Here is a 9546-nt window from a genome sequence, read left to right on the forward strand (position 1 = left end):
TGAGGTGGACGGACATGATGTTGAGCATTTATTGCATTAATGTGGTATTTACAGGTAATCACGCTGTAACAGCATGCTTTCTCAGAAATGATAAATTCACAAAGGTACATGTATCACATTGGAACAGCCGAAATAAAATGTTCAGACGTACCTATGTTCTGTATTTTAATTTAAAAAACCTACCTGTTACCAACAGTTCGTCTAAAATTGTGAACCATATGTTTGTGACTATTGCAGCGCCACATATCACAAAGTGAAAAAGTGGTCCAGCTAAAAAATTCATATTTCTTTACGCACGACACGAATATGTAATAAAAAGTGGGGGGGTTCCAATTTAAAAAAACGCAGTTGATTTCCGTTTGACCTATGGCAGCGTCATCTAGCGGGTCAACCATAGCGCCATCTGGTTTCCCCCTTCAAGCTAGACAAGTTTCATTTGACGCTTATTTCATGAGATATTTGGCCCAGTCACGATCAATGGACCACCCTTTATATTCCTTCCACATTTCAGCTTTCCGATATTTGCTTGGTACCGGTTTTAGATATTTATGCTTCTTTATTCACGAAAGGTCTATTTAGATTTCCTTAATCATCTATTCTTTTACAGTCTGGCATTTTTCCTCTAGACATTCGTGCTAGGCTGCTCTGCATTTTGCGTAAATCTCATTTCTTAGATGCCCGTTTTGTCTGCTGTATTTGTAATTGTTGTTCTTTCGTTGTTTTAATTCAATTTCTCGTGTGTTATCCAAGGATTTCTACTAATCCCCATTCGTTTGCGTGTTTGATCCTCTGCTTCGTTCACTATTCATCTCTCAAACCCACCAATTCGATTTCTGTCGCATTTCTTTCCCTTTTGTCCGTCACTAGTTGCATAATGCTCCCTATGAATTTCTTAACTACCAATAATTCTTTGAATTTATCAGATCTGCTTAATTTCCTACTTTTCTCCAATTCCCCCATTTTTGATCTACAATTCGTAACCAATAAATTGTGGTCAGAGTGTAGATAGTCCCCCGGAATTATTTTCAGTTTAAAATTTAGTTTCGAAACCTTGCAGTGTCTCCAAGTCTCTTGGTTTAAGAATCTGAAAGAAGATTGTATGCGTAGAAATGTTAGCATTGATAGAATTTTGCACACAGCATTTCAAACAGGAGGTTTCCTCTTTCATTTATTTACCACAATCCAGGTTTTTCATACCATTTTTCCTTCTGTTCCTTTCTTTGCCATCCAGTTACCCTTCGCCTTCCTTAACTTTCTAAATGGTTTCTTATATCTGCTCACACACTGTTTCAGTCTCTCTATGTATGTACTGATCTGCTAGAACCTTTTGACTACCTTCTTAATACCGCGTGGGTCCTCTTAAGGTACGAGAAACATCAGCAATTCTGCGTGGCATGGATTCTATAAGCCTCTGAACGGTTTCCTGTAGTAAGCAACACCACGTATGTATGTACAAGTAACACAGTACCCGTAAATTACGAGGCGGTGTTTTGAGGGCGCAAAATTGGAGTGCAATAGCGTCGCACATGATTTCCGTTGGGTTAAGATCAGGCCAGTTTAGTGAGAAAGACATTAAAGTGAGTTCATTATCATGCTCATCAAATCACTGTACCATAATTCTGGTATTGTGACACTGGCATTTATCGTTCTTGAAGACGCTATTGCCATAGGGAAAGACATCGCCGCGCGGGATTAGCCGAGCGGTCTGAGGCGCCGCAGCCATGGACTGTGCGGCTGGTCCCGTCGGAGGTTCGAGTCCTCCCTCGGCCATGGGTGTGTGTGTGTTTGTCCTTATGATAATTTAGGTTAAGTATTTAAGCTTAGGGACTAATGACCTTAGCAGTTAAGTCCCATAAGATTTCACACACATTTGAACATTTTTTTGCGAAGACATCAAACATGGTCCACAATAATGTTCATGTGGTCCACTGCTCTGATGGTGGCTTCGATTACTACCGCAGGTTGGGTGGAAACCAGATCTGTAGGATGCTGCCCACTCGTCTCTTATAGGGTGCCTAGGAAGCTGTTTTCCCGGATAGCTAGACAACGTACAAGCAAATCATATTAACGGAGTTTATTACAGTAATTGCACATACAATACGTAACTTGCGTATGCACATGATGGTGTCGCAAGCAATTGGCGACATGCAAATAATGAGAGTCCTTCGAAATATACAACTTCCATGCAATCTAATCAAACAAGTTCATAAGTCACTGCTAGCGTTGATATCACTGCCTCCCTTCTACTTCTAGTGCCTCCGCGGCTTGAGGGGGGCGTCGCTTTTATTCTCTTCGTGTAGCTGGTCAACAAAAGCCGAAATGTTTTTCCAGACTTCCCTCACAGTCAGTCCTAGTACAAATCGGCACAAGTATTCCATTGATAACCTCAATTCCTCGACCCAGATGGAACCTCAAAAAGCAGATTGGAAAGCTTACTCTTAAGACCTCGATGAACGCCTGGGAGGGATCCCTCCATCTACTGATAGCTATAAAAGATTTGTGGGAGCAGTCATCAGTACAGCAAAAAAGCACATATCTAGAGAATAACTGAGCGAGGTGGAGCAGTGGACTCGCATTCGGGAGGACGACGGTTTAATCCCGCGTCCGGCCATCCTGATTTAGGTTTTCCGTGATTTTCCTAAGTCGCTCCAGGCAAATGCTGGGATGGTTTCTTTGAAAGGGCACGGCCGACTTCCTTCCCCACCCTTACCTAATCCGATGACCTTGCTGTTTGGTCTCTTCCCACAAACAACCCAACCTAGAGAATACCGCAAAGAATATATTCCAGGCTGGGACGAGAAATGTGAGGAACTGTATAATAACTACCAAAGCAGCGGAGTCAGAGAAATAACAGATGAACTCATACACAGCCTTCATACTACACGACGACAGAACTGGATGGAAACTACTCAGGTTATGGACTAGAGTATCCACCAGAAAAGCATGGTCCCTGTGGTGTCACCGCCAGACACCACACTTGCTAGGTGGTAGCTTTTAAATCGGCCGCGGTCCGGTAGTATACGTCGGACCCGCGTGTCGCCACTGAATTGCAGACCGAGCGCCACCACACGGCAGGTCTAGAGAGACGTCCTGGCACTCGCCCGAGTTGTACAGTCGACTTTGCTAGCGAAGCTACACTGACCAATACACTCTCATTTGCCGAGACGATAGTTAGCATAGCCTTCAGCTAAGTCATTGGCTACGACCTAGCAAGGCGCCATAGCTTTGATAATTAATATTGTGAAGCATGTATCACCAAGAGCGATGTTCTACAAATGTGGATTAAAGTTAAGTATTACAGCAACTGCGTCCATTTTCTAAGTTCTCATTTCCTTTTAACTGTTCCAGACCTCACGCCAATCTGCGTGAGCTTAACGCGTGCCTTTCGGCTTCCTCTCGTTGTGACTTTGCTGTCTTGCTAAGTCACAACAGTCCCTGCTTCGGAAACTAGGAGGAGCTAGCTGTTTAACTCGAGAAGATTACCCCACAACACCTATCTAAATTGCTTTGCACATTGTTAAAACATCTACAGGGGTAAACCACCGAGAGACAACTATACGAATTAAACGTGAACTTAGAAAGCTAAAAGAAACATCCAGTGTTGACACTAAATATTCATGAGACATCACCACCCGAAGAGATCTCGGCAGCAATGAAGAACACAAAATCAGGTAAAATCCCCAGCTCAGATGACATCCTCCCAGAGTTTCTTATCAAGTCTGGCAAATATACGGAAATATAGTTAGCGAAGTTCTCCACATCACTACTGCAGACAGGAAACGTACCCCAAGAACTTAAACGTGCCAAGATAATCGTCGTCCTGAAGTCAGGCAAACCGGGAAATCTTCCGCAAAACTACCGGCGCGTAGCACTCCTTAGCATGGTGTAGAAACTTCTGGAACGAGTACTGCTTAACAGGATTGGTCAGACAATACTCACGGCCATCCCAGTAGAACAAGCTAGTTTTCGTTGCAATCGAAGCTGTGCAGACCAAGTCCTGGCTCTTACAACACATATTGAAATGGGATTCCAAAAGAAATTAAAAACATCTGTGGCCTTTATTGACTTAGCAGCAGCCTATGTTACCGTCTGGAGACAAGGGTTACTCTATAAACTGATGAAAATAATTACGTGTCAAAAAAGTGTTTCCCATGACGACCTGGAATCCTCTGTTACTTGTCATTTTACCAATAGCCTTTATCAAAGTCATTAGCCAGAAATTCCTTCAAAATGGCTTACCTCAAGCATGGGTATTAGGTCCACTGCTTTTCAGCCTATACATTGCTGAAATGCCAGAAACAGCTTGTACGAAATTTGGCTACACTGGGCCATTGCAACAAGGCACACCGATTTTGATACAATGGAAGAAACAATGACCTCCCATCTGTCTGTCTGTCCTGGTAGCATACATCCGTAAATGGAGGCTTATGCCTAAATCCACGAAGACAGAAGTAACCTGCTTCCACCTCAATAACAGAGAAGCCGACAGACCTCTGGAAGTATACCTTGACGACACGCGCCTCAACTGCAGCAAGGAGCCAGGGTTCCAAGGTACCTAGGGGTCACGTTAGACAGAACCTCGTCAATTAAATCACGCCTTACAAAAGCAGCTGCCAAGGTGAGAACAAGAAACAACCTCATTCATAAACTCTGCGGAACCAACTGGGAATCAACGGCAACAACTCTGAGGACGCCTGCGCTGAGCCTCGTGTATTTTGCGGCGGAGTACTGTGCACCAGTATGACTAAACAGCAGTCATGCGTGAGCCGTGTGCAGCTCGCAGTCATGCCGTTTATTGCTCGTCATCTTGTTTTTATGGTTCTGTCGCCTCTTTCTTATGAAATTTTTTTGGCGTCACTAAGTTGCTGCTTTGCTTGCCCGTGAGTGGCAGCAGCAGCAGCGCTTATCGATAAGTGCACTGTCGTAGTACCTCTGGAGCGACCGTTAGTATTTCTGGGTCGTCGTCTGTTGGGAGTCAGTCAGGGACGGAGCGCCAGTGAGGCGCGGACAGCCAGTACTTGCCGAACGTTGGTCACACTCATGAACTGTCCGACGGAAGGAGATTGGAGCGGGAACGACCGCCGGTTGGTCGTCTCATTGAGCGACGTGTATTTGGTCTTTTGACCGTTTCTGGGCTCGTCAGTTGGTCATCTTGCCGGACGTGGGTCGGTTCCTTCCTCGTGCAGAGATGTTGTCACCGATGGGCAAGAGTTACCGCTGCATGGTTGGGTCCGAGTCAGTGTGCCCGGGTCGCCATGTCTCCGAGTTCCGAACGGACATCGAGTTGGGGTCGGGTTGAAGCTACATGAGCTGCGGACAGCCAAGACTCGCCCGACCGTTGCCGACTCTCATAACTTGAGTGGGGACGACTGGTTGGTCGTTCGGGCGGTCGTCTCATCGGACGACGTATATTTGGTCGCCGACCGCTTATGGGTTCTCTGTGTGTGTCGACTTGTGATTCGTCCTTGTTGTTCCACAGTGATTGACGATTGTTCGAGCTCTTGTGGAAGTATTTTGGTGGAACTGTGTCTAGCTTGTGTAATTTCGATTGAGCAGTTATGTTAATGGAGTCTGCGTACTGGAATAGGTCGCTTGGGACAGAGCAGCGAGGAAGTCTCCGCGGCGAGGTCATTAGCGTAGTGTTCCGCAGTGTATTTCTCCTCGCCGTGTTGATGTTGTCCGGTACCGCGTGTAGTTCGACAGCCTTTAGTGTTGTTCATGTTTTTGAGTGGTTATTGTGCCTTGGCTGTTTTTAGACGCCAATATTTGAAGACGTAGCGCTGCTGGTAACTTCGTCCTCGGCTGATGCTTTCCGTTGTCGTGCCGTTGGTCGGCCGGAAGGGAATTGATTAGGTTGTTGGTCAGTCCTTCAGACGTCCCTGGGTCGTGTTGTTGGTTGATTGGTTGTTTGCTTTTGGGGGAAGAGACCAAACAGCAAGGTTATCGGTCTCATAAGATTAGGGAAGGAAGTCGGCCGTGCCTTTTCAAAGGAACCATCCCGGCATTTGCCTGGAGCGATTTAGGGAAATCACGGAAAACCTAAATCAGGATGGCCGGACGCGGGATTGAACCATCGTCCTTCCGAATGCGATTCCAGTGTGCTAACCACTGCGCCACCTCGCTCGGTAGGTCGGGTTGCCACCCGATTATTTAATCTTACTTTTGGGTGCCTGTATGAACTGAACTTATGTTAGAAGTGTTCCAAGGGTCGGCCTGATAACTCTCACAAGGGAACCTCCCCATCGCACCCCCCTCAGATTTAGTTATAAGTTGGCACAGTGGCTAGGCCTTGAAAAACTGAACACAGATCAATCAAGAAAACAGGAAGAAGTTGTGTGGAACTATGAAAAAAAATAAGCAAACTATACAAACTGAGTAGTCCATGCGCAAGATAGGCAACATCAAGGATATCATGAGCTCAGGATCGCCGTGGTCCCGTGGTTACCGTGAGCAGCTGCGAAACGAGAGGTCCTTGGTTCAAATCTACCCTCGAGTGAAAAGTTTAATTTTTTATTTTCAGCCAATTAACAAAGACCAGGCACTCACACATAATCAACTTCGCTTTCCAAAATTCCAAGAGATGCTCAGATTTGCTTGGACATATGCAGGATTTGACGGTCTACACACGGAAAATTTTGAGAACGTTAAAGGGGAAAACTGTGAAACTATTACATTCATTTGTTGCAGTTTGTGAGACAAACTCTTATGTTTTCATCACTTTGTTCGGAGTTATCATCACATCCACAAGAAAACCTAAATCGGCGAAGGTAGAAGAATCTTTTTACCCATTCGGCAAGTGTACAAGTTAGGTGGGTCGACACCATATTCCTGTCATGTGACGCACATGCCGTCACCAATGTCGTATAGAATATATCAGACGTGTTTTCCTGTGGAGGAATCGGTTGACCTTTGACCTTGCGATCAAATGTTTCGGTTCCCATTGTAGAGGCACGACCTTTCGCCTAATAATCGCACGGTTTTGCGGTGCGGTCGCAAAACACAGACACCAAACTTATTACAGTGAACAGAGACGTCAATGAACAAACCGACAGATCATTACTTTGCGAAAATAAAGAAAGTAAAGTTTTCATTCTAGGGAAGACTTAAACCGAGGACCTCCCGTTCCGCAGCTGCTCACGCGAACCACAGGACCACGGCGATCCTGAGCTCACTTTATCCTTGATGTTGCCTATATTTCGCATGGACTAATCAGTTTGTATATTTTGCTTATTTTTTTCATAATCCCACACAACTTTTTCCTGTTTTCTCGATTGATCTGTGTTCAGGTTTTCAAGGCCTATCCACTGTGCCAACTTATAACTAAATCTGATGGGGGTGCGAAGGGGAGGTTCCCTTGTCAGTACCACTGTTCCGTTGTTTTTAGATTCTTATTTTATTTTTGTCTTAAGTGCTGTGCGAGGCCTTCAGCCGTCTATTAATTTAGTTTGTTTTAATTTTAAAATAAGGTCTTCAGCCGGCTTCAATCTTGAAATCTTAATTTAATTGTTTAAAACTTACTTTAAAAAAGGAGATTTTGCTGTATTTCAAATCGTTGTTATTTAGGCCTTAAGCCTTCACTTCTTCAATGTTCAGTATGCGGCCTTCAGCCGATCTTTTATGTAAAATTTTCTGTAATTAAGGCCTTCAACCGTGTGTATTCCTTAAGGCAATTTTAATAACTTGTGTTCGGGCCTTCAGCCGTATTGTTTTGAATGATTAAGTGTTTTTAGGAAAATAAAGTTGTGTGTATTTTGTGCAAGTGACGGTAAATGATTCTGGCTCCTTTCCATAACCACAACCTGACACGCTCTGTCTTGTGAAACTAGATTCCAATGTGAACAAAATCGATGTCGAACTTAACAACACCATGCGCATTATTTCAGGAACCGTTAGGTCTACAGCTAACATATTGCTACCCAAAAATACGACGTGAAGCAGCCTCTGCCAGAGAAGACAACTAGATCGAAGCAAACCCTGAACTACCGGTAAACATCGATATACCTGATCTGGGTATCAAGAGGCTTCGTTCAAGACATCCTCCTCTTGCTCTCGACAGCCTCACTCGGATGACATCAACTCTTGGAGAAGATAATTGCTCCAATATGCCGCAACAACTCGCCACCTAATGCCTAGTATTACTGAGGCAGTTCCTGGGTTTGATCAGCCGTGCAAGATGATGTGGTTGGCAGGAGAGCCAACACCTTGTTACTAGAGGCGGCCGAAAGGCACGCGTTTTAGCTCACGCAGGTTGGCGTGAGGTCTGGAACAGGACAAGGAAATTAGAATTTAGAAAAACGGACGTAGCTGGTGGATTACTTAACTTTAATCCATTAATGATGAACGTCGCTCTTGACGGTACATGATTCACAATATCAATAGTAACTGAATATGGCGCCGTGCTAGGTCGTAGCAAATGACGTAGCTGAAGGCTATGCTAACTATCGTCTCGGCAAATGAGAACGTAAGTAGGCAGTGAACCATCGCTAGCAAAGTCGGCTGTACAACTGGAGCGAGTGCTAGGAAGTCTCTCTAGACCTGCCGTGTGGCGGCGCTCGGTCTGCAATCACTGATAGTGGCAACACGCGGGTCCGACGTATACTACCGGACCGCGGCCGATTTAAAGGCTACCACCTAGCAAGTGTGGTGTCTGGCGGTGACACCACACAAGATTTTGTCAACTCTGAGTCAATACATCTTCCATGCCCAGTTCTTAGTCGTTTCACTCTTCAAATGGGGGCTGCTGTCTTCGCCAGCATGTGACTGCTGCGCTCCTAAGCAGACCATCCGACACATCAGAGAAGAATACAGTTCCAGAGCGTTCAATGGAGGCTTCGAAGAATTCCTCATGGCATCCCAAAAATCCAGGACTAGATGTTTGACTGAACACATGTTGAGCCGTGTATCGATTCGTGCTACACCTTGTGTTTGGATTGCATTGGTTTTCCTGTTCCTCCCCTGACATGTTTGTTTGATATATTGTCTGTCATTAAGTGGCTGCTTGATTTTCTTTTCCCTCTGCTATCGATACCTGCGTTTTTGCTTCCGGGAAACTGCTATGGAGGAAGCGAGATCTTTGACCGGTTTTAACCTCGTGTGGTGGCGCGGAAGTAGGGGGTTGCGCGCAGGGAGTGTATGGTGGACACGGGAGGGCAGTGTGGCTCTCCAGCGCGAAGCAGGCGTGGTTGGTTGTACCGAGTCGCCACGTGATGTATGTCGGTCGTGTGTAACGAGCGGGTCGAGTTGTCGGAAGATCTCCCCGCGTGTTGGTTGTATACAGAATCGCCCCACGAGTAGTTGCTGTTCATTTCGCCTTGCTGGGACGTTAACAAGCTTCTTTAAATCCTCCGTTTCAACACTGGAGTTAAAAGGAGACACCTAACATGAAGGAGCGGTCACTACCCGTCAACGTTGCAGAGAAGACGTGAACTCCGGTGACAGAGCGTGTTGTCGCGTGACCGTGGCGTGTTGGGTGCGCTGGCGTAGCTTGCGCGGTCGGATGTGTGGATCCTTGCCATCGGAGGCCGTGTACTGCCTGTTGGAGCATAA

This window comes from Schistocerca nitens, chromosome 10 (assembly GCF_023898315.1).
Source record: "Schistocerca nitens isolate TAMUIC-IGC-003100 chromosome 10, iqSchNite1.1, whole genome shotgun sequence".
NCBI classification, from domain to species: Eukaryota; Metazoa; Arthropoda; class Insecta; order Orthoptera; family Acrididae; genus Schistocerca; species Schistocerca nitens.